The sequence below is a fragment of the Microcebus murinus genome, unplaced genomic scaffold (genome assembly GCF_040939455.1).
Source record: "Microcebus murinus isolate Inina unplaced genomic scaffold, M.murinus_Inina_mat1.0 scaf028_hap2_Mmur4.0, whole genome shotgun sequence".
Lineage (NCBI taxonomy): Eukaryota > Metazoa > Chordata > Mammalia > Primates > Cheirogaleidae > Microcebus > Microcebus murinus.
In genome coordinates this window covers 19,107-45,678 of record NW_027438974.1, presented here as the reverse complement: position 1 = coordinate 45,678, position 26,572 = coordinate 19,107, and the positions used below count along the sequence as shown (strand labels likewise).

The following is a 26,572-nucleotide window of genomic DNA, read 5'->3' as shown; positions in this document are numbered from 1 at the left end:
CGGTTCCCACAGACCAGACCCTTGGTCTGAGACCCGACAGTCCAGGTGCCACGCCTGCTGCCGCGTGGCGGCGGTGCTGCGGCTTGGGGCAAGAGGAGGCCCCACGGAGCGGGCTGGGGCGCCAGGCACCGCGGCGGGCGCTGAGGGTGGGGGTGACACCCCCCCCCGACTGCCGCCGCGCTCTCCGAATGGGGACAGAACAAGAGGCAAAAAAAAAAAAAGCCTACGGCACCCGGTATTCCCAGGCGGTCTCCCATCCAAGTACTAACCAGGCCCGACCCTGCTTAGCTTCCGAGATCAGACGAGATCGGGCGCGTTCAGGGTGGTGTGGCCGTAGACAGCGGAGGGCGCCCCAGCCCCGCTCAAGAAGCCGAGCGTCTCTGCGCTTCCCCGCGCCTCCTCCCGCCCCAGGCCCCGCGCCGGCGCTGACCCACTCGGGGCCGGGCCGGGCTTGTTGAGTTCGCTGGCCGGGTCCCGAGGTCTCCACGGGACTGGGGTGCGGGGCGTGGTGGGCTCGGCGGGGTGGGGGGCTGTCTTCACACACACACAACACACACACACACACACACACACTCACACACACACACACCAGATGCGCCTCCAGCCTCCACGGCTGGACCCGCCAAGGTGGAGACCTCCAGCCGCCCCCCTCTCCTGGCCTCGCCTCCCTCACCTACCCGCCCCCAACCCCAGTGCGCCGCTGCTGACTGCGCATGCGCGGGCGGTCGCCTTTGGCCCCAGGGGCCGCCCTCCAGCACAACCCCTTTCAGCTGCGCCCCCGCCCTGCGTGTGGGCTGCCGCCTATCCGCCCCGGACCAGGGCTGGGGCACAGCGCATAGGGGAGGGGAGCGAGTGTAGGGGCGTCTCTCGGGATGTGTGCCATGGGTGGGGTGTTTTGGGGGGCGCTGGAGAAATCAGTCCCCTCCATCTCCTACCTCTGGAAACCCCCCAAGCCGTTGCAGAACTGCCGGCACCGCTACCGTGGGGGCCGGGACCCTACTCTGTGTCCTCCTGTGGCCCAGTCCAAGGGGCCTGGGCCTGGCCGGGGCCGGATTGGACCCCAACCACCCTGGGGTGTGGACTTGCTAAAACTGGGCGATTAGAGATTTGGTTCCAGCTTCATTGAGGGTCATTTCACTAAGGAAGGCACCGTAAAGACGTTCCTAAGACGTTTGTGAGGGTGGCAACTGAAAGAGAATTTTAAAGCTGACAGAAGAGGCGAGGAAAGGCATAGGAGATTTCCACACCCAGCAAGGAAGCCTTTCCCGAAACGGAAGAAAGAAACGAGCAAACAGAGACACCGGTAGCCCGCCCGGATCAGAGTCTGCTCCTTAGGGCAAGTTCCCTGACCAGATTCACCCGTGGGTCGCGAGCTAGCGGCATTCAGAAGAGCCAGGCCCGCAGCCTACGCAGAAGACACCTGCGCTCCGGTGTCTGTGGCGGCACAATTCACAATTGCAAAGATGTGGAAGCGACCCGAGTGCCCATCGATCCACGAGTGGATTAATAAAATGTGGCGCGTGGACACCACGGAGTGCTATTCGGCTGTGAGAAACGGCGGTGAGAGGGCACCTCCCGTGTTCTCCTGGCCGGAGCTGGAACCCGTTCCAGTAAGCCAAGTATCCCAAGAATGGACACAGGAGCACCACGTGCGCGTGCTCACCGGCAAATTGGTAGGAACCCATGGACACCTGAGTGGACGTAGAGGAATCACCTTCATCGGGTGGGGGTCGGGCGGGTGGGGGGAGGGGATGGGCATCCACACCCATTAGGAATGGGGTGGGTGCGCACCGACTGGGGGATGGGCGCACTTGAAGCTCTGACCAGAGGGGGGAGGCGGGGAGAGGGCAATGTACCTGACCTTAACATTGGGACCCCCACCATACGCTGCTAAAGCATGAGAGATAAATGAAGAAGACAACAGGGGGGAGGGGGGCACGGGCAATACATGGAACCCTAACACTTGTACTCCCATAATCTGCTTGAAAAGAGAGAGAAAAGAAAATGCAATAATCGAGGTAAGAGGCATGTTTTTTTTTTTTTTTTTTTTTTGGAGACAGAGTCTCCCTTTGTTGCCCTGGCTAGAGTGAGTGCCATGGCGTCAGCCTAGATCACAGCAACCTCAATCTCCTGGGCTCAAGCAATCCTGCTGCCTCAGCCTCCCAAGTAGCTGGGACTACAGGCATGCGCCACCATGCCCGGCTAATTTTTTTCTATATCTATTAGTTGGCCAATTAATTTCTTTCTATTTATAGTAGAGATGGGGTCTCGCTCTTGCTCAGGCTGGTTTCGAACTCCTGACCTCGAGCAATCCGCCCACCTCGGCCTCCCAGAGTGCTAGGATTACAGGTGTGAGCCAGCACGCCCGGCCAAGAGGCATTTTAAAAAAAAAAAAAATGACTCCGAAAAGAAAAGTAAAAGGAGGCCTGTCGAGCACGTCTGGGTGTGACTGTGCATCCCCCAACATCCGGTGCCACCACCAAAGATTCCTACGTGTAGCCCATAGAACGCCAAAATCAACGGGACGAGTTCTGGTCACAACTCCCTCAAAATGACATCCCGGCCTTCTTCTGCAACTCCCTCCCCTCTCAGACTCTCAAGGTTTCCTCCAGCGTGTCGGTTCCCACAGACCAGACCCTTGGTCTGAGACCCGACAGTCCAGGTGCCACGCCTGCTGCCGCGTGGCGGCGGTGCTGCGGCTTGGGGCAAGAGGAGGCCCCACGGAGCGGGCTGGGGCGCCAGGCACCGCGGGCGGGCGCTGAGGGTGGGGGTGACACCCCCCCCCCCGACTGCCGCCGCGCTCTCCGAATGGGGACAGAACAAGAGGCAAAAAAAAAGAAGCCTACGGCACCCGGTATTCCCAGGCGGTCTCCCATCCAAGTACTAACCAGGCCCGACCCTGCTTAGCTTCCGAGATCAGACGAGATCGGGCGCGTTCAGGGTGGTGTGGCCGTAGACAGCGGAGGGCGCCCCAGCCCCGCTCAAGAAGCCGAGCGTCTCTGCGCTTCCCCGCGCCTCCTCCCGCCCCAGGCCCCGCGCCGGCGCTGACCCACTCGGGGCCGGGCCGGGCTTGTTGAGTTCGCTGGCCGGGTCCCGAGGTCTCCACGGGACTGGGGTGCGGGGCGTGGTGGGCTCGGCGGGGTGGGGGGCTGTCTTCACACACACACAACACACACACACACACACACACTCACACACACACACACCAGATGCGCCTCCAGCCTCCACGGCTGGACCCGCCAAGGTGGAGACCTCCAGCCGCCCCCCTCTCCTGGCCTCGCCTCCCTCACCTACCCGCCCCCAACCCCAGTGCGCCGCTGCTGACTGCGCATGCGCGGGCGGTCGCCTTTGGCCCCAGGGGCCGCCCTCCAGCACAACCCCTTTCAGCTGCGCCCCCGCCCTGCGTGTGGGCTGCCGCCTATCCGCCCCGGACCAGGGCTGGGGCACAGCGCATAGGGGAGGGGAGCGAGTGTAGGGGCGTCTCTCGGGATGTGTGCCATGGGTGGGGTGTTTTGGGGGGCGCTGGAGAAATCAGTCCCCTCCATCTCCTACCTCTGGAAACCCCCCAAGCCGTTGCAGAACTGCCGGCACCGCTACCGTGGGGGCCGGGACCCTACTCTGTGTCCTCCTGTGGCCCAGTCCAAGGGGCCTGGGCCTGGCCGGGGCCGGATTGGACCCCAACCACCCTGGGGTGTGGACTTGCTAAAACTGGGCGATTAGAGATTTGGTTCCAGCTTCATTGAGGGTCATTTCACTAAGGAAGGCACCGTAAAGACGTTCCTAAGACGTTTGTGAGGGTGGCAACTGAAAGAGAATTTTAAAGCTGACAGAAGAGGCGAGGAAAGGCATAGGAGATTTCCACACCCAGCAAGGAAGCCTTTCCCGAAACGGAAGAAAGAAACGAGCAAACAGAGACACCGGTAGCCCGCCCGGATCAGAGTCTGCTCCTTAGGGCAAGTTCCCTGACCAGATTCACCCGTGGGTCGCGAGCTAGCGGCATTCAGAAGAGCCAGGCCCGCAGCCTACGCAGAAGACACCTGCGCTCCGGTGTCTGTGGCGGCACAATTCACAATTGCAAAGATGTGGAAGCGACCCGAGTGCCCATCGATCCACGAGTGGATTAATAAAATGTGGCGCGTGGACACCACGGAGTGCTATTCGGCTGTGAGAAACGGCGGTGAGAGGGCACCTCCCGTGTTCTCCTGGCCGGAGCTGGAACCCGTTCCAGTAAGCCAAGTATCCCAAGAATGGACACAGGAGCACCACGTGCGCGTGCTCACCGGCAAATTGGTAGGAACCCATGGACACCTGAGTGGACGTAGAGGAATCACCTTCATCGGGTGGGGGTCGGGCGGGTGGGGGGAGGGGATGGGCATCCACACCCATTAGGAATGGGGTGGGTGCGCACCGACTGGGGGATGGGCGCACTTGAAGCTCTGACCAGAGGGGGGAGGCGGGGAGAGGGCAATGTACCTGACCTTAACATTGGGACCCCCACCATACGCTGCTAAAGCATGAGAGATAAATGAAGAAGACAACAGGGGGGAGGGGGGCACGGGCAATACATGGAACCCTAACACTTGTACTCCCATAATCTGCTTGAAAAGAGAGAGAAAAGAAAATGCAATAATCGAGGTAAGAGGCATGTTTTTTTTTTTTTTTTTTTTTTTGGAGACAGAGTCTCCCTTTGTTGCCCTGGCTAGAGTGAGTGCCATGGCGTCAGCCTAGCTCACAGCAACCTCAATCTCCTGGGCTCAAGCAATCCTGCTGCCTCAGCCTCCCAAGTAGCTGGGACTACAGGCATGCGCCACCATGCCCGGCTAATTTTTTTCTATATCTATTAGTTGGCCAATTAATTTCTTTCTATTTATAGTAGAGATGGGGTCTCGCTCTTGCTCAGGCTGGTTTCGAACTCCTGACCTCGAGCAATCCGCCCACCTCGGCCTCCCAGAGTGCTAGGATTACAGGTGTGAGCCAGCACGCCCGGCCAAGAGGCATTTTAAAAAAAAAAAAAATGACTCCGAAAAGAAAAGTAAAAGGAGGCCTGTCGAGCACGTCTGGGTGTGACTGTGCATCCCCCAACATCCGGTGCCACCACCAAAGATTCCTACGTGTAGCCCATAGAACGCCAAAATCAACGGGACGAGTTCTGGTCACAACTCCCTCAAAATGACATCCCGGCCTTCTTCTGCAACTCCCTCCCCTCTCAGACTCTCAAGGTTTCCTCCAGCGTGTCGGTTCCCACAGACCAGACCCTTGGTCTGAGACCCGACAGTCCAGGTGCCACGCCTGCTGCCGCGTGGCGGCGGTGCTGCGGCTTGGGGCAAGAGGAGGCCCCACGGAGCGGGCTGGGGCGCCAGGCACCGCGGCGGGCGCTGAGGGTGGGGGTGACACCCCCCCCCCGACTGCCGCCGCGCTCTCCGAATGGGGACAGAACAAGAGGCAAAAAAAAAAAAAGCCTACGGCACCCGGTATTCCCAGGCGGTCTCCCATCCAAGTACTAACCAGGCCCGACCCTGCTTAGCTTCCGAGATCAGACGAGATCGGGCGCGTTCAGGGTGGTGTGGCCGTAGACAGCGGAGGGCGCCCCAGCCCCGCTCAAGAAGCCGAGCGTCTCTGCGCTTCCCCGCGCCTCCTCCCGCCCCAGGCCCCGCGCCGGCGCTGACCCACTCGGGGCCGGGCCGGGCTTGTTGAGTTCGCTGGCCGGGTCCCGAGGTCTCCACGGGACTGGGGTGCGGGGCGTGGTGGGCTCGGCGGGGTGGGGGGCTGTCTTCACACACACACAACACACACACACACACACACACACTCACACACACACACACCAGATGCGCCTCCAGCCTCCACGGCTGGACCCGCCAAGGTGGAGACCTCCAGCCGCCCCCCTCTCCTGGCCTCGCCTCCCTCACCTACCCGCCCCCAACCCCAGTGCGCCGCTGCTGACTGCGCATGCGCGGGCGGTCGCCTTTGGCCCCAGGGGCCGCCCTCCAGCACAACCCCTTTCAGCTGCGCCCCCGCCCTGCGTGTGGGCTGCCGCCTATCCGCCCCGGACCAGGGCTGGGGCACAGCGCATAGGGGAGGGGAGCGAGTGTAGGGGCGTCTCTCGGGATGTGTGCCATGGGTGGGGTGTTTTGGGGGGCGCTGGAGAAATCAGTCCCCTCCATCTCCTACCTCTGGAAACCCCCCAAGCCGTTGCAGAACTGCCGGCACCGCTACCGTGGGGGCCGGGACCCTACTCTGTGTCCTCCTGTGGCCCAGTCCAAGGGGCCTGGGCCTGGCCGGGGCCGGATTGGACCCCAACCACCCTGGGGTGTGGACTTGCTAAAACTGGGCGATTAGAGATTTGGTTCCAGCTTCATTGAGGGTCATTTCACTAAGGAAGGCACCGTAAAGACGTTCCTAAGACGTTTGTGAGGGTGGCAACTGAAAGAGAATTTTAAAGCTGACAGAAGAGGCGAGGAAAGGCATAGGAGATTTCCACACCCAGCAAGGAAGCCTTTCCCGAAACGGAAGAAAGAAACGAGCAAACAGAGACACCGGTAGCCCGCCCGGATCAGAGTCTGCTCCTTAGGGCAAGTTCCCTGACCAGATTCACCCGTGGGTCGCGAGCTAGCGGCATTCAGAAGAGCCAGGCCCGCAGCCTACGCAGAAGACACCTGCGCTCCGGTGTCTGTGGCGGCACAATTCACAATTGCAAAGATGTGGAAGCGACCCGAGTGCCCATCGATCCACGAGTGGATTAATAAAATGTGGCGCGTGGACACCACGGAGTGCTATTCGGCTGTGAGAAACGGCGGTGAGAGGGCACCTCCCGTGTTCTCCTGGCCGGAGCTGGAACCCGTTCCAGTAAGCCAAGTATCCCAAGAATGGACACAGGAGCACCACGTGCGCGTGCTCACCGGCAAATTGGTAGGAACCCATGGACACCTGAGTGGACGTAGAGGAATCACCTTCATCGGGTGGGGGTCGGGCGGGTGGGGGGAGGGGATGGGCATCCACACCCATTAGGAATGGGGTGGGTGCGCACCGACTGGGGGATGGGCGCACTTGAAGCTCTGACCAGAGGGGGGAGGCGGGGAGAGGGCAATGTACCTGACCTTAACATTGGGACCCCCACCATACGCTGCTAAAGCATGAGAGATAAATGAAGAAGACAACAGGGGGGAGGGGGGCACGGGCAATACATGGAACCCTAACACTTGTACTCCCATAATCTGCTTGAAAAGAGAGAGAAAAGAAAATGCAATAATCGAGGTAAGAGGCATGTTTTTTTTTTTTTTTTTTTTTTTGGAGACAGAGTCTCCCTTTGTTGCCCTGGCTAGAGTGAGTGCCATGGCGTCAGCCTAGCTCACAGCAACCTCAATCTCCTGGGCTCAAGCAATCCTGCTGCCTCAGCCTCCCAAGTAGCTGGGACTACAGGCATGCGCCACCATGCCCGGCTAATTTTTTTCTATATCTATTAGTTGGCCAATTAATTTCTTTCTATTTATAGTAGAGATGGGGTCTCGCTCTTGCTCAGGCTGGTTTCGAACTCCTGACCTCGAGCAATCCGCCCACCTCGGCCTCCCAGAGTGCTAGGATTACAGGTGTGAGCCAGCACGCCCGGCCAAGAGGCATTTTAAAAAAAAAAAAAATGACTCCGAAAAGAAAAGTAAAAGGAGGCCTGTCGAGCACGTCTGGGTGTGACTGTGCATCCCCCAACATCCGGTGCCACCACCAAAGATTCCTACGTGTAGCCCATAGAACGCCAAAATCAACGGGACGAGTTCTGGTCACAACTCCCTCAAAATGACATCCCGGCCTTCTTCTGCAACTCCCTCCCCTCTCAGACTCTCAAGGTTTCCTCCAGCGTGTCGGTTCCCACAGACCAGACCCTTGGTCTGAGACCCGACAGTCCAGGTGCCACGCCTGCTGCCGCGTGGCGGCGGTGCTGCGGCTTGGGGCAAGAGGAGGCCCCACGGAGCGGGCTGGGGCGCCAGGCACCGCGGCGGGCGCTGAGGGTGGGGGTGACACCCCCCCCCGACTGCCGCCGCGCTCTCCGAATGGGGACAGAACAAGAGGCAAAAAAAAAAAAAGCCTACGGCACCCGGTATTCCCAGGCGGTCTCCCATCCAAGTACTAACCAGGCCCGACCCTGCTTAGCTTCCGAGATCAGACGAGATCGGGCGCGTTCAGGGTGGTGTGGCCGTAGACAGCGGAGGGCGCCCCAGCCCCGCTCAAGAAGCCGAGCGTCTCTGCGCTTCCCCGCGCCTCCTCCCGCCCCAGGCCCCGCGCCGGCGCTGACCCACTCGGGGCCGGGCCGGGCTTGTTGAGTTCGCTGGCCGGGTCCCGAGGTCTCCACGGGACTGGGGTGCGGGGCGTGGTGGGCTCGGCGGGGTGGGGGGCTGTCTTCACACACACACAACACACACACACACACACACACACTCACACACACACACACCAGATGCGCCTCCAGCCTCCACGGCTGGACCCGCCAAGGTGGAGACCTCCAGCCGCCCCCCTCTCCTGGCCTCGCCTCCCTCACCTACCCGCCCCCAACCCCAGTGCGCCGCTGCTGACTGCGCATGCGCGGGCGGTCGCCTTTGGCCCCAGGGGCCGCCCTCCAGCACAACCCCTTTCAGCTGCGCCCCCGCCCTGCGTGTGGGCTGCCGCCTATCCGCCCCGGACCAGGGCTGGGGCACAGCGCATAGGGGAGGGGAGCGAGTGTAGGGGCGTCTCTCGGGATGTGTGCCATGGGTGGGGTGTTTTGGGGGGCGCTGGAGAAATCAGTCCCCTCCATCTCCTACCTCTGGAAACCCCCCAAGCCGTTGCAGAACTGCCGGCACCGCTACCGTGGGGGCCGGGACCCTACTCTGTGTCCTCCTGTGGCCCAGTCCAAGGGGCCTGGGCCTGGCCGGGGCCGGATTGGACCCCAACCACCCTGGGGTGTGGACTTGCTAAAACTGGGCGATTAGAGATTTGGTTCCAGCTTCATTGAGGGTCATTTCACTAAGGAAGGCACCGTAAAGACGTTCCTAAGACGTTTGTGAGGGTGGCAACTGAAAGAGAATTTTAAAGCTGACAGAAGAGGCGAGGAAAGGCATAGGAGATTTCCACACCCAGCAAGGAAGCCTTTCCCGAAACGGAAGAAAGAAACGAGCAAACAGAGACACCGGTAGCCCGCCCGGATCAGAGTCTGCTCCTTAGGGCAAGTTCCCTGACCAGATTCACCCGTGGGTCGCGAGCTAGCGGCATTCAGAAGAGCCAGGCCCGCAGCCTACGCAGAAGACACCTGCGCTCCGGTGTCTGTGGCGGCACAATTCACAATTGCAAAGATGTGGAAGCGACCCGAGTGCCCATCGATCCACGAGTGGATTAATAAAATGTGGCGCGTGGACACCACGGAGTGCTATTCGGCTGTGAGAAACGGCGGTGAGAGGGCACCTCCCGTGTTCTCCTGGCCGGAGCTGGAACCCGTTCCAGTAAGCCAAGTATCCCAAGAATGGACACAGGAGCACCACGTGCGCGTGCTCACCGGCAAATTGGTAGGAACCCATGGACACCTGAGTGGACGTAGAGGAATCACCTTCATCGGGTGGGGGTCGGGCGGGTGGGGGGAGGGGATGGGCATCCACACCCATTAGGAATGGGGTGGGTGCGCACCGACTGGGGGATGGGCGCACTTGAAGCTCTGACCAGAGGGGGGAGGCGGGGAGAGGGCAATGTACCTGACCTTAACATTGGGACCCCCACCATACGCTGCTAAAGCATGAGAGATAAATGAAGAAGACAACAGGGGGGAGGGGGGCACGGGCAATACATGGAACCCTAACACTTGTACTCCCATAATCTGCTTGAAAAGAGAGAGAAAAGAAAATGCAATAATCGAGGTAAGAGGCATGTTTTTTTTTTTTTTTTTTTTTTGGAGACAGAGTCTCCCTTTGTTGCCCTGGCTAGAGTGAGTGCCATGGCGTCAGCCTAGATCACAGCAACCTCAATCTCCTGGGCTCAAGCAATCCTGCTGCCTCAGCCTCCCAAGTAGCTGGGACTACAGGCATGCGCCACCATGCCCGGCTAATTTTTTTCTATATCTATTAGTTGGCCAATTAATTTCTTTCTATTTATAGTAGAGATGGGGTCTCGCTCTTGCTCAGGCTGGTTTCGAACTCCTGACCTCGAGCAATCCGCCCACCTCGGCCTCCCAGAGTGCTAGGATTACAGGTGTGAGCCAGCACGCCCGGCCAAGAGGCATTTTAAAAAAAAAAAAAATGACTCCGAAAAGAAAAGTAAAAGGAGGCCTGTCGAGCACGTCTGGGTGTGACTGTGCATCCCCCAACATCCGGTGCCACCACCAAAGATTCCTACGTGTAGCCCATAGAACGCCAAAATCAACGGGACGAGTTCTGGTCACAACTCCCTCAAAATGACATCCCGGCCTTCTTCTGCAACTCCCTCCCCTCTCAGACTCTCAAGGTTTCCTCCAGCGTGTCGGTTCCCACAGACCAGACCCTTGGTCTGAGACCCGACAGTCCAGGTGCCACGCCTGCTGCCGCGTGGCGGCGGTGCTGCGGCTTGGGGCAAGAGGAGGCCCCACGGAGCGGGCTGGGGCGCCAGGCACCGCGGCGGGCACTGAGGGTGGGGGTGACACCCCCCCCCCGACTGCCGCCGCGCTCTCCGAATGGGGACAGAACAAGAGGCAAAAAAAAAAAAAGCCTACGGCACCCGGTATTCCCAGGCGGTCTCCCATCCAAGTACTAACCAGGCCCGACCCTGCTTAGCTTCCGAGATCAGACGAGATCGGGCGCGTTCAGGGTGGTGTGGCCGTAGACAGCGGAGGGCGCCCCAGCCCCGCTCAAGAAGCCGAGCGTCTCTGCGCTTCCCCGCGCCTCCTCCCGCCCCAGGCCCCGCGCCGGCGCTGACCCACTCGGGGCCGGGCCGGGCTTGTTGAGTTCGCTGGCCGGGTCCCGAGGTCTCCACGGGACTGGGGTGCGGGGCGTGGTGGGCTCGGCGGGGTGGGGGGCTGTCTTCACACACACACAACACACACACACACACACACACTCACACACACACACACCAGATGCGCCTCCAGCCTCCACGGCTGGACCCGCCAAGGTGGAGACCTCCAGCCGCCCCCCTCTCCTGGCCTCGCCTCCCTCACCTACCCGCCCCCAACCCCAGTGCACCGCTGCTGACTGCGCATGCGCGGGCGGTCGCCTTTGGCCCCAGGGGCCGCCCTCCAGCACAACCCCTTTCAGCTGCGCCCCCGCCCTGCGTGTGGGCTGCCGCCTATCCGCCCCGGACCAGGGCTGGGGCACAGCGCGTAGGGGAGGGGAGCGAGTGTAGGGGCGTCTCTCGGGATGTGTGCCATGGGTGGGGTGTTTTGGGGGGCGCTGGAGAAATCAGTCCCCTCCATCTCCTACCTCTGGAAACCCCCCAAGCCGTTGCAGAACTGCCGGCACCGCTACCGTGGGGGCCGGGACCCTACTCTGTGTCCTCCTGTGGCCCAGTCCAAGGGGCCTGGGCCTGGCCGGGGCCGGATTGGACCCCAACCACCCTGGGGTGTGGACTTGCTAAAACTGGGCGATTAGAGATTTGGTTCCAGCTTCATTGAGGGTCATTTCACTAAGGAAGGCACCGTAAAGACGTTCCTAAGACGTTTGTGAGGGTGGCAACTGAAAGAGAATTTTAAAGCTGACAGAAGAGGCGAGGAAAGGCATAGGAGATTTCCACACCCAGCAAGGAAGCCTTTCCCGAAACGGAAGAAAGAAACGAGCAAACAGAGACACCGGTAGCCCGCCCGGATCAGAGTCTGCTCCTTAGGGCAAGTTCCCTGACCAGATTCACCCGTGGGTCGCGAGCTAGCGGCATTCAGAAGAGCCAGGCCCGCAGCCTACGCAGAAGACACCTGCGCTCGGGTGTCTGTGGCGGCACAATTCACAATTGCAAAGATGTGGAAGCGACCCGAGTGCCCATCGATCCACGAGTGGATTAATAAAATGTGGCGCGTGTACACCACGGAGTGCTATTCGGCTGTGAGAAACGGCGGTGAGAGGGCACCTCCCGTGTTCTCCTGGCCGGAGCTGGAACCCGTTCCAGTAAGCCAAGTATCCCAAGAATGGACACAGGAGCACCACGTGCGCGTGCTCACCGGCAAATTGGTAGGAACCCATGGACACCTGAGTGGACGTAGAGGAATCACCTTCATCGGGTGGGGGTCGGGCGGGTGGGGGGAGGGGATGGGCATCCACACCCATTAGGAATGGGGTGGGTGCGCACCGACTGGGGGATGGGCGCACTTGAAGCTCTGACCAGAGGGGGGAGGCGGGGAGAGGGCAATGTACCTGACCTTAACATTGGGACCCCCACCATACGCTGCTAAAGCATGAGAGATAAATGAAGAAGACAACAGGGGGGAGGGGGGCACGGGCAATACATGGAACCCTAACACTTGTACTCCCATAATCTGCTTGAAAAGAGAGAGAAAAGAAAATGCAATAATCGAGGTAAGAGGCATGTTTTTTTTTTTTTTTTTTTTTGGAGACAGAGTCTCCCTTTGTTGCCCTGGCTAGAGTGAGTGCCATGGCGTCAGCCTAGCTCACAGCAACCTCAATCTCCTGGGCTCAAGCAATCCTGCTGCCTCAGCCTCCCAAGTAGCTGGGACTACAGGCATGCGCCACCATGCCCGGCTAATTTTTTTCTATATCTATTAGTTGGCCAATTAATTTCTTTCTATTTATAGTAGAGATGGGGTCTCGCTCTTGCTCAGGCTGGTTTCGAACTCCTGACCTCGAGCAATCCGCCCACCTCGGCCTCCCAGAGTGCTAGGATTACAGGTGTGAGCCAGCACGCCCGGCCAAGAGGCATTTTAAAAAAAAAAAAAATGACTCCGAAAAGAAAAGTAAAAGGAGGCCTGTCGAGCACGTCTGGGTGTGACTGTGCATCCCCCAACATCCGGTGCCACCACCAAAGATTCCTACGTGTAGCCCATAGAACGCCAAAATCAACGGGACGAGTTCTGGTCACAACTCCCTCAAAATGACATCCCGGCCTTCTTCTGCAACTCCCTCCCCTCTCAGACTCTCAAGGTTTCCTCCAGCGTGTCGGTTCCCACAGACCAGACCCTTGGTCTGAGACCCGACAGTCCAGGTGCCACGCCTGCTGCCGCGTGGCGGCGGTGCTGCGGCTTGGGGCAAGAGGAGGCCCCACGGAGCGGGCTGGGGCGCCAGGCACCGCGGGCGGGCGCTGAGGGTGGGGGTGACACCCCCCCCCCGACTGCCGCCGCGCTCTCCGAATGGGGACAGAACAAGAGGCAAAAAAAAAGAAGCCTACGGCACCCGGTATTCCCAGGCGGTCTCCCATCCAAGTACTAACCAGGCCCGACCCTGCTTAGCTTCCGAGATCAGACGAGATCGGGCGCGTTCAGGGTGGTGTGGCCGTAGACAGCGGAGGGCGCCCCAGCCCCGCTCAAGAAGCCGAGCGTCTCTGCGCTTCCCCGCGCCTCCTCCCGCCCCAGGCCCCGCGCCGGCGCTGACCCACTCGGGGCCGGGCCGGGCTTGTTGAGTTCGCTGGCCGGGTCCCGAGGTCTCCACGGGACTGGGGTGCGGGGCGTGGTGGGCTCGGCGGGGTGGGGGGCTGTCTTCACACACACACAACACACACACACACACACACACTCACACACACACACACCAGATGCGCCTCCAGCCTCCACGGCTGGACCCGCCAAGGTGGAGACCTCCAGCCGCCCCCCTCTCCTGGCCTCGCCTCCCTCACCTACCCGCCCCCAACCCCAGTGCGCCGCTGCTGACTGCGCATGCGCGGGCGGTCGCCTTTGGCCCCAGGGGCCGCCCTCCAGCACAACCCCTTTCAGCTGCGCCCCCGCCCTGCGTGTGGGCTGCCGCCTATCCGCCCCGGACCAGGGCTGGGGCACAGCGCATAGGGGAGGGGAGCGAGTGTAGGGGCGTCTCTCGGGATGTGTGCCATGGGTGGGGTGTTTTGGGGGGCGCTGGAGAAATCAGTCCCCTCCATCTCCTACCTCTGGAAACCCCCCAAGCCGTTGCAGAACTGCCGGCACCGCTACCGTGGGGGCCGGGACCCTACTCTGTGTCCTCCTGTGGCCCAGTCCAAGGGGCCTGGGCCTGGCCGGGGCCGGATTGGACCCCAACCACCCTGGGGTGTGGACTTGCTAAAACTGGGCGATTAGAGATTTGGTTCCAGCTTCATTGAGGGTCATTTCACTAAGGAAGGCACCGTAAAGACGTTCCTAAGACGTTTGTGAGGGTGGCAACTGAAAGAGAATTTTAAAGCTGACAGAAGAGGCGAGGAAAGGCATAGGAGATTTCCACACCCAGCAAGGAAGCCTTTCCCGAAACGGAAGAAAGAAACGAGCAAACAGAGACACCGGTAGCCCGCCCGGATCAGAGTCTGCTCCTTAGGGCAAGTTCCCTGACCAGATTCACCCGTGGGTCGCGAGCTAGCGGCATTCAGAAGAGCCAGGCCCGCAGCCTACGCAGAAGACACCTGCGCTCGGGTGTCTGTGGCGGCACAATTCACAATTGCAAAGATGTGGAAGCGACCCGAGTGCCCATCGATCCACGAGTGGATTAATAAAATGTGGCGCGTGGACACCACGGAGTGCTATTCGGCTGTGAGAAACGGCGGTGAGAGGGCACCTCCCGTGTTCTCCTGGCCGGAGCTGGAACCCGTTCCAGTAAGCCAAGTATCCCAAGAATGGACACAGGAGCACCACGTGCGCGTGCTCACCGGCAAATTGGTAGGAACCCATGGACACCTGAGTGGACGTAGAGGAATCACCTTCATCGGGTGGGGGTCGGGCGGGTGGGGGGAGGGGATGGGCATCCACACCCATTAGGAATGGGGTGGGTGCGCACCGACTGGGGGATGGGCGCACTTGAAGCTCTGACCAGAGGGGGGAGGCGGGGAGAGGGCAATGTACCTGACCTTAACATTGGGACCCCCACCATACGCTGCTAAAGCATGAGAGATAAATGAAGAAGACAACAGGGGGGAGGGGGGCACGGGCAATACATGGAACCCTAACACTTGTACTCCCATAATCGGCTTGAAAAGAGAGAGAAAAGAAAATGCAATAATCGAGGTAAGAGGCATGTTTTTTTTTTTTTTTTTTTTTTTTTGGAGACAGAGTCTCCCTTTGTTGCCCTGGCTAGAGTGAGTGCCATGGCGTCAGCCTAGATCACAGCAACCTCAATCTCCTGGGCTCAAGCAATCCTGCTGCCTCAGCCTCCCAAGTAGCTGGGACTACAGGCATGCGCCACCATGCCCGGCTAATTTTTTTCTATATCTATTAGTTGGCCAATTAATTTCTTTCTATTTATAGTAGAGATGGGGTCTCGCTCTTGCTCAGGCTGGTTTCGAACTCCTGACCTCGAGCAATCCGCCCACCTCGGCCTCCCAGAGTGCTAGGATTACAGGTGTGAGCCAGCACGCCCGGCCAAGAGGCATTTTAAAAAAAAAAAAAATGACTCCGAAAAGAAAAGTAAAAGGAGGCCTGTCGAGCACGTCTGGGTGTGACTGTGCATCCCCCAACATCCGGTGCCACCACCAAAGATTCCTACGTGTAGCCCATAGAACGCCAAAATCAACGGGACGAGTTCTGGTCACAACTCCCTCAAAATGACATCCCGGCCTTCTTCTGCAACTCCCTCCCCTCTCAGACTCTCAAGGTTTCCTCCAGCGTGTCGGTTCCCACAGACCAGACCCTTGGTCTGAGACCCGACAGTCCAGGTGCCACGCCTGCTGCCGCGTGGCGGCGGTGCTGCGGCTTGGGGCAAGAGGAGGCCCCACGGAGCGGGCTGGGGCGCCAGGCACCGCGGGCGGGCGCTGAGGGTGGGGGTGACACCCCCCCCCCCGACTGCCGCCGCGCTCTCCGAATGGGGACAGAACAAGAGGCAAAAAAAAAGAAGCCTACGGCACCCGGTATTCCCAGGCGGTCTCCCATCCAAGTACTAACCAGGCCCGACCCTGCTTAGCTTCCGAGATCAGACGAGATCGGGCGCGTTCAGGGTGGTGTGGCCGTAGACAGCGGAGGGCGCCCCAGCCCCGCTCAAGAAGCCGAGCGTCTCTGCGCTTCCCCGCGCCTCCTCCCGCCCCAGGCCCCGCGCCGGCGCTGACCCACTCGGGGCCGGGCCGGGCTTGTTGAGTTCGCTGGCCGGGTCCCGAGGTCTCCACGGGACTGGGGTGCGGGGCGTGGTGGGCTCGGCGGGGTGGGGGGCTGTCTTCACACACACACAACACACACACACACACACACACTCACACACACACACACCAGATGCGCCTCCAGCCTCCACGGCTGGACCCGCCAAGGTGGAGACCTCCAGCCGCCCCCCTCTCCTGGCCTCGCCTCCCTCACCTACCCGCCCCCAACCCCAGTGCGCCGCTGCTGACTGCGCATGCGCGGGCGGTCGCCTTTGGCCCCAGGGGCCGCCCTCCAGCACAACCCCTTTCAGCTGCGCCCCCGCCCTGCGTGTGGGCTGCCGCCTATCCGCCCCGGACCAGGGCTGGGGCACAGCGCATAGGGGAGGGGAGCGAGTGTAGGGGCGTCTCTCGGGATGTGTGCCATGGGTGGGGTGTTTTGGGGGGCGCTGGAGAAATCAGTCCCCTCCATCTCCTACCTCTGGAAACCCCCCAAGCCGTTGCAGAACTGCCGGCACCGCTACCGTGGGGGCCGGGACCCTACTCTGTGTCCTCCTGTGGCCCAGTCCAAGGGGCCTGGGCCTGGCCGGGGCCGGATTGGACCCCAACCACCCTGGGGTGTGGACTTGCTAAAACTGGGCGATTAGAGATTTGGTTCCAGCTTCATTGAGGGTCATTTCACTAAGGAAGGCACCGTAAAGACGTTCCTAAGACGTTTGTGAGGGTGGCAACTGAAAGAGAATTTTAAAGCTGACAGAAGAGGCGAGGAAAGGCATAGGAGATTTCCACACCCAGCAAGGAAGCCTTTCCCGAAACGGAAGAAAGAAACGAGCAAACAGAGACACCGGTAGCCCGCCCGGATCAGAGTCTGCTCCTTAGGGCAAGTTCCCTGACCAGATTCACCCGTGGGTCGCGAGCTAGCGGCATTCAGAAGAGCCAGGCCCGCAGCCTACGCAGAAGACACCTGCGCTCGGGTGTCTGTGGCGGCACAATTCACAATTGCAAAGATGTGGAAGCGACCCGAGTGCCCATCGATCCACGAGTGGATTAATAAAATGTGGCGCGTGGACACCACGGAGTGCTATTCGGCTGTGAGAAACGGCGGTGAGAGGGCACCTCCCGTGTTCTCCTGGCCGGAGCTGGAACCCGTTCCAGTAAGCCAAGTATCCCAAGAATGGACACAGGAGCACCACGTGCGCGTGCTCACCGGCAAATTGGTAGGAACCCATGGACACCTGAGTGGACGTAGAGGAATCACCTTCATCGGGTGGGGGTCGGGCGGGTGGGGGGAGGGGATGGGCATCCACACCCATTAGGAATGGGGTGGGTGCGCACCGACTGGGGGATGGGCGCACTTGAAGCTCTGACCAGAGGGGGGAGGCGGGGAGAGGGCAATGTACCTGACCTTAACATTGGGACCCCCACCATACGCTGCTAAAGCATGAGAGATAAATGAAGAAGACAACAGGGGGGAGGGGGGCACGGGCAATACATGGAACCCTAACACTTGTACTCCCATAATCGGCTTGAAAAGAGAGAGAAAAGAAAATGCAATAATCGAGGTAAGAGGCATGTTTTTTTTTTTTTTTTTTTTTTTTTGGAGACAGAGTCTCCCTTTGTTGCCCTGGCTAGAGTGAGTGCCATGGCGTCAGCCTAGATCACAGCAACCTCAATCTCCTGGGCTCAAGCAATCCTGCTGCCTCAGCCTCCCAAGTAGCTGGGACTACAGGCATGCGCCACCATGCCCGGCTAATTTTTTTCTATATCTATTAGTTGGCCAATTAATTTCTTTCTATTTATAGTAGAGATGGGGTCTCGCTCTTGCTCAGGCTGGTTTCGAACTCCTGACCTCGAGCAATCCGCCCACCTCGGCCTCCCAGAGTGCTAGGATTACAGGTGTGAGCCAGCACGCCCGGCCAAGAGGCATTTTAAAAAAAAAAAAAATGACTCCGAAAAGAAAAGTAAAAGGAGGCCTGTCGAGCACGTCTGGGTGTGACTGTGCATCCCCCAACATCCGGTGCCACCACCAAAGATTCCTACGTGTAGCCCATAGAACGCCAAAATCAACGGGACGAGTTCTGGTCACAACTCCCTCAAAATGACATCCCGGCCTTCTTCTGCAACTCCCTCCCCTCTCAGACTCTCAAGGTTTCCTCCAGCGTGTCGGTTCCCACAGACCAGACCCTTGGTCTGAGACCCGACAGTCCAGGTGCCACGCCTGCTGCCGCGTGGCGGCGGTGCTGCGGCTTGGGGCAAGAGGAGGCCCCACGGAGCGGGCTGGGGCGCCAGGCACCGCGGGCGGGCGCTGAGGGTGGGGGTGACACCCCCCCCCCCGACTGCCGCCGCGCTCTCCGAATGGGGACAGAACAAGAGGCAAAAAAAAAGAAGCCTACGGCACCCGGTATTCCCAGGCGGTCTCCCATCCAAGTACTAACCAGGCCCGACCCTGCTTAGCTTCCGAGATCAGACGAGATCGGGCGCGTTCAGGGTGGTGTGGCCGTAGACAGCGGAGGGCGCCCCAGCCCCGCTCAAGAAGCCGAGCGTCTCTGCGCTTCCCCGCGCCTCCTCCCGCCCCAGGCCCCGCGCCGGCGCTGACCCACTCGGGGCCGGGCCGGGCTTGTTGAGTTCGCTGGCCGGGTCCCGAGGTCTCCACGGGACTGGGGTGCGGGGCGTGGTGGGCTCGGCGGGGTGGGGGGCTGTCTTCACACACACACAACACACACACACACACACACACTCACACACACACACACCAGATGCGCCTCCAGCCTCCACGGCTGGACCCGCCAAGGTGGAGACCTCCAGCCGCCCCCCTCTCCTGGCCTCGCCTCCCTCACCTACCCGCCCCCAACCCCAGTGCGCCGCTGCTGACTGCGCATGCGCGGGCGGTCGCCTTTGGCCCCAGGGGCCGCCCTCCAGCACAACCCCTTTCAGCTGCGCCCCCGCCCTGCGTGTGGGCTGCCGCCTATCCGCCCCGGACCAGGGCTGGGGCACAGCGCATAGGGGAGGGGAGCGAGTGTAGGGGCGTCTCTCGGGATGTGTGCCATGGGTGGGGTGTTTTGGGGGGCGCTGGAGAAATCAGTCCCCTCCATCTCCTACCTCTGGAAACCCCCCAAGCCGTTGCAGAACTGCCGGCACCGCTACCGTGGGGGCCGGGACCCTACTCTGTGTCCTCCTGTGGCCCAGTCCAAGGGGCCTGGGCCTGGCCGGGGCCGGATTGGACCCCAACCACCCTGGGGTGTGGACTTGCTAAAACTGGGCGATTAGAGATTTGGTTCCAGCTTCATTGAGGGTCATTTCACTAAGGAAGGCACCGTAAAGACGTTCCTAAGACGTTTGTGAGGGTGGCAACTGAAAGAGAATTTTAAAGCTGACAGAAGAGGCGAGGAAAGGCATAGGAGATTTCCACACCCAGCAAGGAAGCCTTTCCCGAAACGGAAGAAAGAAACGAGCAAACAGAGACACCGGTAGCCCGCCCGGATCAGAGTCTGCTCCTTAGGGCAAGTTCCCTGACCAGATTCACCCGTGGGTCGCGAGCTAGCGGCATTCAGAAGAGCCAGGCCCGCAGCCTACGCAGAAGACACCTGCGCTCGGGTGTCTGTGGCGGCACAATTCACAATTGCAAAGATGTGGAAGCGACCCGAGTGCCCATCGATCCACGAGTGGATTAATAAAATGTGGCGCGTGGACACCACGGAGTGCTATTCGGCTGTGAGAAACGGCGGTGAGAGGGCACCTCCCGTGTTCTCCTGGCCGGAGCTGGAACCCGTTCCAGTAAGCCAAGTATCCCAAGAATGGACACAGGAGCACCACGTGCGCGTGCTCACCGGCAAATTGGTAGGAACCCATGGACACCTGAGTGGACGTAGAGGAATCACCTTCATCGGGTGGGGGTCGGGCGGGTGGGGGGAGGGGATGGGCATCCACACCCATTAGGAATGGGGTGGGTGCGCACCGACTGGGGGATGGGCGCACTTGAAGCTCTGACCAGAGGGGGGAGGCGGGGAGAGGGCAATGTACCTGACCTTAACATTGGGACCCCCACCATACGCTGCTAAAGCATGAGAGATAAATGAAGAAGACAACAGGGGGGAGGGGGGCACGGGCAATACATGGAACCCTAACACTTGTACTCCCATAATCTGCTTGAAAAGAGAGAGAAAAGAAAATGCAATAATCGAGGTAAGAGGCATGTTTTTTTTTTTTTTTTTTTTTTTGGAGACAGAGTCTCCCTTTGTTGCCCTGGCTAGAGTGAGTGCCATGGCGTCAGCCTAGATCACAGCAACCTCAATCTCCTGGGCTCAAGCAATCCTGCTGCCTCAGCCTCCCAAGTAGCTGGGACTACAGGCATGCGCCACCATGCCCGGCTAATTTTTTTCTATATCTATTAGTTGGCCAATTAATTTCTTTCTATTTATAGTAGAGATGGGGTCTCGCTCTTGCTCAGGCTGGTTTCGAACTCCTGACCTCGAGCAATCCGCCCACCTCGGCCTCCCAGAGTGCTAGGATTACAGGTGTGAGCCAGCACGCCCGGCCAAGAGGCATTTTAAAAAAAAAAAAAATGACTCCGAAAAGAAAAGTAAAAGGAGGCCTGTCGAGCACGTCTGGGTGTGACTGTGCATCCCCCAACATCCGGTGCCACCACCAAAGATTCCTACGTGTAGCCCATAGAACGCCAAAATCAACGGGACGAGTTCTGGTCACAACTCCCTCAAAATGACATCCCGGCCTTCTTCTGCAACTCCCTCCCCTCTCAGACTCTCAAGGTTTCCTCCAGCGTGTCGGTTCCCACAGACCAGACCCTTGGTCTGAGACCCGACAGTCCAGGTGCCACGCCTGCTGCCGCGTGGCGGCGGTGCTGCGGCTTGGGGCAAGAGGAGGCCCCACGGAGCGGGCTGGGGCGCCAGGCACCGCGGGCGGGCGCTGAGGGTGGGGGTGACACCCCCCCCCCCCGACTGCCGCCGCGCTCTCCGAATGGGGACAGAACAAGAGGCAAAAAAAAAGAAGCCTACGGCACCCGGTATTCCCAGGCGGTCTCCCATCCAAGTACTAACCAGGCCCGACCCTGCTTAGCTTCCGAGATCAGACGAGATCGGGCGCGTTCAGGGTGGTGTGGCCGTAGACAGCGGAGGGCGCCCCAGCCCCGCTCAAGAAGCCGAGCGTCTCTGCGCTTCCCCGCGCCTCCTCCCGCCCCAGGCCCCGCGCCGGCGCTGACCCACTCGGGGCCGGGCCGGGCTTGTTGAGTTCGCTGGCCGGGTCCCGAGGTCTCCACGGGACTGGGGTGCGGGGCGTGGTGGGCTCGGCGGGGTGGGGGGCTGTCTTCACACACACACAACACACACACACACACACACACTCACACACACACACACCAGATGCGCCTCCAGCCTCCACGGCTGGACCCGCCAAGGTGGAGACCTCCAGCCGCCCCCCTCTCCTGGCCTCGCCTCCCTCACCTACCCGCCCCCAACCCCAGTGCGCCGCTGCTGACTGCGCATGCGCGGGCGGTCGCCTTTGGCCCCAGGGGCCGCCCTCCAGCACAACCCCTTTCAGCTGCGCCCCCGCCCTGCGTGTGGGCTGCCGCCTATCCGCCCCGGACCAGGGCTGGGGCACAGCGCATAGGGGAGGGGAGCGAGTGTAGGGGCGTCTCTCGGGATGTGTGCCATGGGTGGGGTGTTTTGGGGGGCGCTGGAGAAATCAGTCCCCTCCATCTCCTACCTCTGGAAACCCCCCAAGCCGTTGCAGAACTGCCGGCACCGCTACCGTGGGGGCCGGGACCCTACTCTGTGTCCTCCTGTGGCCCAGTCCAAGGGGCCTGGGCCTGGCCGGGGCCGGATTGGACCCCAACCACCCTGGGGTGTGGACTTGCTAAAACTGGGCGATTAGAGATTTGGTTCCAGCTTCATTGAGGGTCATTTCACTAAGGAAGGCACCGTAAAGACGTTCCTAAGACGTTTGTGAGGGTGGCAACTGAAAGAGAATTTTAAAGCTGACAGAAGAGGCGAGGAAAGGCATAGGAGATTTCCACACCCAGCAAGGAAGCCTTTCCCGAAACGGAAGAAAGAAACGAGCAAACAGAGACACCGGTAGCCCGCCCGGATCAGAGTCTGCTCCTTAGGGCAAGTTCCCTGACCAGATTCACCCGTGGGTCGCGAGCTAGCGGCATTCAGAAGAGCCAGGCCCGCAGCCTACGCAGAAGACACCTGCGCTCCGGTGTCTGTGGCGGCACAATTCACAATTGCAAAGATGTGGAAGCGACCCGAGTGCCCATCGATCCACGAGTGGATTAATAAAATGTGGCGCGTGGACACCACGGAGTGCTATTCGGCTGTGAGAAACGGCGGTGAGAGGGCACCTCCCGTGTTCTCCTGGCCGGAGCTGGAACCCGTTCCAGTAAGCCAAGTATCCCAAGAATGGACACAGGAGCACCACGTGCGCGTGCTCACCGGCAAATTGGTAGGAACCCATGGACACCTGAGTGGACGTAGAGGAATCACCTTCATCGGGTGGGGGTCGGGCGGGTGGGGGGAGGGGATGGGCATCCACACCCATTAGGAATGGGGTGGGTGCGCACCGACTGGGGGATGGGCGCACTTGAAGCTCTGACCAGAGGGGGGAGGCGGGGAGAGGGCAATGTACCTGACCTTAACATTGGGACCCCCACCATACGCTGCTAAAGCATGAGAGATAAATGAAGAAGACAACAGGGGGGAGGGGGGCACGGGCAATACATGGAACCCTAACACTTGTACTCCCATAATCTGCTTGAAAAGAGAGAGAAAAGAAAATGCAATAATCGAGGTAAGAGGCATGTTTTTTTTTTTTTTTTTTTTTTTGGAGACAGAGTCTCCCTTTGTTGCCCTGGCTAGAGTGAGTGGCCATGGCGTCAGCCTAGCTCACAGCAACCTCAATCTCCTGGGCTCAAGCAATCCTGCTGCCTCAGCCTCCCAAGTAGCTGGGACTACAGGCATGCGCCACCATGCCCGGCTAATTTTTTTCTATATCTATTAGTTGGCCAATTAATTTCTTTCTATTTATAGTAGAGATGGGGTCTCGCTCTTGCTCAGGCTGGTTTCGAACTCCTGACCTCGAGCAATCCGCCCACCTCGGCCTCCCAGAGTGCTAGGATTACAGGTGTGAGCCAGCACGCCCGGCCAAGAGGCATTTTAAAAAAAAAAAAAATGACTCCGAAAAGAAAAGTAAAAGGAGGCCTGTCGAGCACGTCTGGGTGTGACTGTGCATCCCCCAACATCCGGTGCCACCACCAAAGATTCCTACGTGTAGCCCATAGAACGCCAAAATCAACGGGACGAGTTCTGGTCACAACTCCCTCAAAATGACATCCCGGCCTTCTTCTGCAACTCCCTCCCCTCTCAGACTCTCAAGGTTTCCTCCAGCGTGTCGGTTCCCACAGACCAGACCCTTGGTCTGAGACCCGACAGTCCAGGTGCCACGCCTGCTGCCGCGTGGCGGCGGTGCTGCGGCTTGGGGCAAGAGGAGGCCCCACGGAGCGGGCTGGGGCGCCAGGCACCGCGGGCGGGCGCTGAGGGTGGGGGTGACACCCCCCCCCCCCGACTGCCGCCGCGCTCTCCGAATGGGGACAGAACAAGAGGCAAAAAAAAAGAAGCCTACGGCACCCGGTATTCCCAGGCGGTCTCCCATCCAAGTACTAACCAGGCCCGACCCTGCTTAGCTTCCGAGATCAGACGAGATCGGGCGCGTTCAGGGTGGTGTGGCCGTAGACAGCGGAGGGCGCCCCAGCCCCGCTCAAGAAGCCGAGCGTCTCTGCGCTTCCCCGCGCCTCCTCCCGCCCCAGGCCCCGCGCCGGCGCTGACCCACTCGGGGCCGGGCCGGGCTTGTTGAGTTCGCTGGCCGGGTCCCGAGGTCTCCACGGGACTGGGGTGCGGGGCGTGGTGGGCTCGGCGGGGTGGGGGGCTGTCTTCACACACACACAACACACACACACACACACACACTCACACACACACACACCAGATGCGCCTCCAGCCTCCACGGCTGGACCCGCCAAGGTGGAGACCTCCAGCCGCCCCCCTCTCCTGGCCTCGCCTCCCTCACCTACCCGCCCCCAACCCCAGTGCGCCGCTGCTGACTGCGCATGCGCGGGCGGTCGCCTTTGGCCCCAGGGGCCGCCCTCCAGCACAACCCCTTTCAGCTGCGCCCCCGCCCTGCGTGTGGGCTGCCGCCTATCCGCCCCGGACCAGGGCTGGGGCACAGCGCATAGGGGAGGGGAGCGAGTGTAGGGGCGTCTCTCGGGATGTGTGCCATGGGTGGGGTGTTTTGGGGGGCGCTGGAGAAATCAGTCCCCTCCATCTCCTACCTCTGGAAACCCCCCAAGCCGTTGCAGAACTGCCGGCACCGCTACCGTGGGGGCCGGGACCCTACTCTGTGTCCTCCTGTGGCCCAGTCCAAGGGGCCTGGGCCTGGCCGGGGCCGGATTGGACCCCAACCACCCTGGGGTGTGGACTTGCTAAAACTGGGCGATTAGAGATTTGGTTCCAGCTTCATTGAGGGTCATTTCACTAAGGAAGGCACCGTAAAGACGTTCCTAAGACGTTTGTGAGGGTGGCAACTGAAAGAGAATTTTAAAGCTGACAGAAGAGGCGAGGAAAGGCATAGGAGATTTCCACACCCAGCAAGGAAGCCTTTCCCGAAACGGAAGAAAGAAACGAGCAAACAGAGACACCGGTAGCCCGCCCGGATCAGAGTCTGCTCCTTAGGGCAAGTTCCCTGACCAGATTCACCCGTGGGTCGCGAGCTAGCGGCATTCAGAAGAGCCAGGCCCGCAGCCTACGCAGAAGACACCTGCGCTCCGGTGTCTGTGGCGGCACAATTCACAATTGCAAAGATGTGGAAGCGACCCGAGTGCCCATCGATCCACGAGTGGATTAATAAAATGTGGCGCGTGGACACCACGGAGTGCTATTCGGCTGTGAGAAACGGCGGTGAGAGGGCACCTCCCGTGTTCTCCTGGCCGGAGCTGGAACCCGTTCCAGTAAGCCAAGTATCCCAAGAATGGACACAGGAGCACCACGTGCGCGTGCTCACCGGCAAATTGGTAGGAACCCATGGACACCTGAGTGGACGTAGAGGAATCACCTTCATCGGGTGGGGGTCGGGCGGGTGGGGGGAGGGGATGGGCATCCACACCCATTAGGAATGGGGTGGGTGCGCACCGACTGGGGGATGGGCGCACTTGAAGCTCTGACCAGAGGGGGGAGGCGGGGAGAGGGCAATGTACCTGACCTTAACATTGGGACCCCCACCATACGCTGCTAAAGCATGAGAGATAAATGAAGAAGACAACAGGGGGGAGGGGGGCACGGGCAATACATGGAACCCTAACACTTGTACTCCCATAATCTGCTTGAAAAGAGAGAGAAAAGAAAATGCAATAATCGAGGTAAGAGGCATGTTTTTTTTTTTTTTTTTTTTTTTGGAGACAGAGTCTCCCTTTGTTGCCCTGGCTAGAGTGAGTGCCATGGCGTCAGCCTAGCTCACAGCAACCTCAATCTCCTGGGCTCAAGCAATCCTGCTGCCTCAGCCTCCCAAGTAGCTGGGACTACAGGCATGCGCCACCATGCCCGGCTAATTTTTTTCTATATCTATTAGTTGGCCAATTAATTTCTTTCTATTTATAGTAGAGATGGGGTCTCGCTCTTGCTCAGGCTGGTTTCGAACTCCTGACCTCGAGCAATCCGCCCACCTCGGCCTCCCAGAGTGCTAGGATTACAGGTGTGAGCCAGCACGCCCGGCCAAGAGGCATTTTAAAAAAAAAAAAAATGACTCCGAAAAGAAAAGTAAAAGGAGGCCTGTCGAGCACGTCTGGGTGTGACTGTGCATCCCCCAACATCCGGTGCCACCACCAAAGATTCCTACGTGTAGCCCATAGAACGCCAAAATCAACGGGACGAGTTCTGGTCACAACTCCCTCAAAATGACATCCCGGCCTTCTTCTGCAACTCCCTCCCCTCTCAGACTCTCAAGGTTTCCTCCAGCGTGTCGGTTCCCACAGACCAGACCCTTGGTCTGAGACCCGACAGTCCAGGTGCCACGCCTGCTGCCGCGTGGCGGCGGTGCTGCGGCTTGGGGCAAGAGGAGGCCCCACGGAGCGGGCTGGGGCGCCAGGCACCGCGGCGGGCGCTGAGGGTGGGGGTGACACCCCCCCCCGACTGCCGCCGCGCTCTCCGAATGGGGACAGAACAAGAGGCAAAAAAAAAAAAAGCCTACGGCACCCGGTATTCCCAGGCGGTCTCCCATCCAAGTACTAACCAGGCCCGACCCTGCTTAGCTTCCGAGATCAGACGAGATCGGGCGCGTTCAGGGTGGTGTGGCCGTAGACAGCGGAGGGCGCCCCAGCCCCGCTCAAGAAGCCGAGCGTCTCTGCGCTTCC

The 26,572-nt window shown here is 60.1% G+C and overlaps 11 non-coding genes across 11 annotated transcripts; all 11 read right to left on the bottom strand.

Annotated features, from left to right (window-relative positions):
- Window positions 1–220: 220 nt before the first annotated feature.
- Window positions 221–339, bottom strand: LOC142868256 (5S ribosomal RNA). The gene has a single exon (XR_012917341.1). It is a non-coding gene; the product is annotated as a 5S ribosomal RNA (ribosomal RNA).
- Window positions 340–2,839: 2,500 nt separating this feature from the next.
- On the bottom strand, window positions 2,840–2,958 carry LOC142868255 (5S ribosomal RNA). The gene has a single exon (XR_012917340.1). It is a non-coding gene; the product is annotated as a 5S ribosomal RNA (ribosomal RNA).
- Window positions 2,959–5,456: 2,498 nt separating this feature from the next.
- Window positions 5,457–5,575, bottom strand: LOC142868254 (5S ribosomal RNA). Its single transcript, XR_012917339.1, has one exon. It is a non-coding gene; the product is annotated as a 5S ribosomal RNA (ribosomal RNA).
- Window positions 5,576–8,074: 2,499 nt separating this feature from the next.
- On the bottom strand, window positions 8,075–8,193 carry LOC142868253 (5S ribosomal RNA). The gene has a single exon (XR_012917338.1). It is a non-coding gene; the product is annotated as a 5S ribosomal RNA (ribosomal RNA).
- A 2,499-nt stretch (window positions 8,194–10,692) lies between these two features.
- On the bottom strand, window positions 10,693–10,811 carry LOC142868252 (5S ribosomal RNA). The gene has a single exon (XR_012917337.1). It is a non-coding gene; the product is annotated as a 5S ribosomal RNA (ribosomal RNA).
- Window positions 10,812–13,307: 2,496 nt separating this feature from the next.
- LOC142868251 (5S ribosomal RNA) lies at window positions 13,308–13,426 on the bottom strand. The gene has a single exon (XR_012917336.1). It is a non-coding gene; the product is annotated as a 5S ribosomal RNA (ribosomal RNA).
- Window positions 13,427–15,927: 2,501 nt separating this feature from the next.
- On the bottom strand, window positions 15,928–16,046 carry LOC142868250 (5S ribosomal RNA). The gene has a single exon (XR_012917335.1). It is a non-coding gene; the product is annotated as a 5S ribosomal RNA (ribosomal RNA).
- A 2,501-nt stretch (window positions 16,047–18,547) lies between these two features.
- LOC142868249 (5S ribosomal RNA) lies at window positions 18,548–18,666 on the bottom strand. The gene has a single exon (XR_012917334.1). It is a non-coding gene; the product is annotated as a 5S ribosomal RNA (ribosomal RNA).
- A 2,500-nt stretch (window positions 18,667–21,166) lies between these two features.
- LOC142868247 (5S ribosomal RNA) lies at window positions 21,167–21,285 on the bottom strand. Its single transcript, XR_012917332.1, has one exon. It is a non-coding gene; the product is annotated as a 5S ribosomal RNA (ribosomal RNA).
- A 2,501-nt stretch (window positions 21,286–23,786) lies between these two features.
- Window positions 23,787–23,905, bottom strand: LOC142868246 (5S ribosomal RNA). Its single transcript, XR_012917331.1, has one exon. It is a non-coding gene; the product is annotated as a 5S ribosomal RNA (ribosomal RNA).
- A 2,497-nt stretch (window positions 23,906–26,402) lies between these two features.
- LOC142868245 (5S ribosomal RNA) lies at window positions 26,403–26,521 on the bottom strand. The gene has a single exon (XR_012917330.1). It is a non-coding gene; the product is annotated as a 5S ribosomal RNA (ribosomal RNA).
- Window positions 26,522–26,572: the final 51 nt, after the last annotated feature.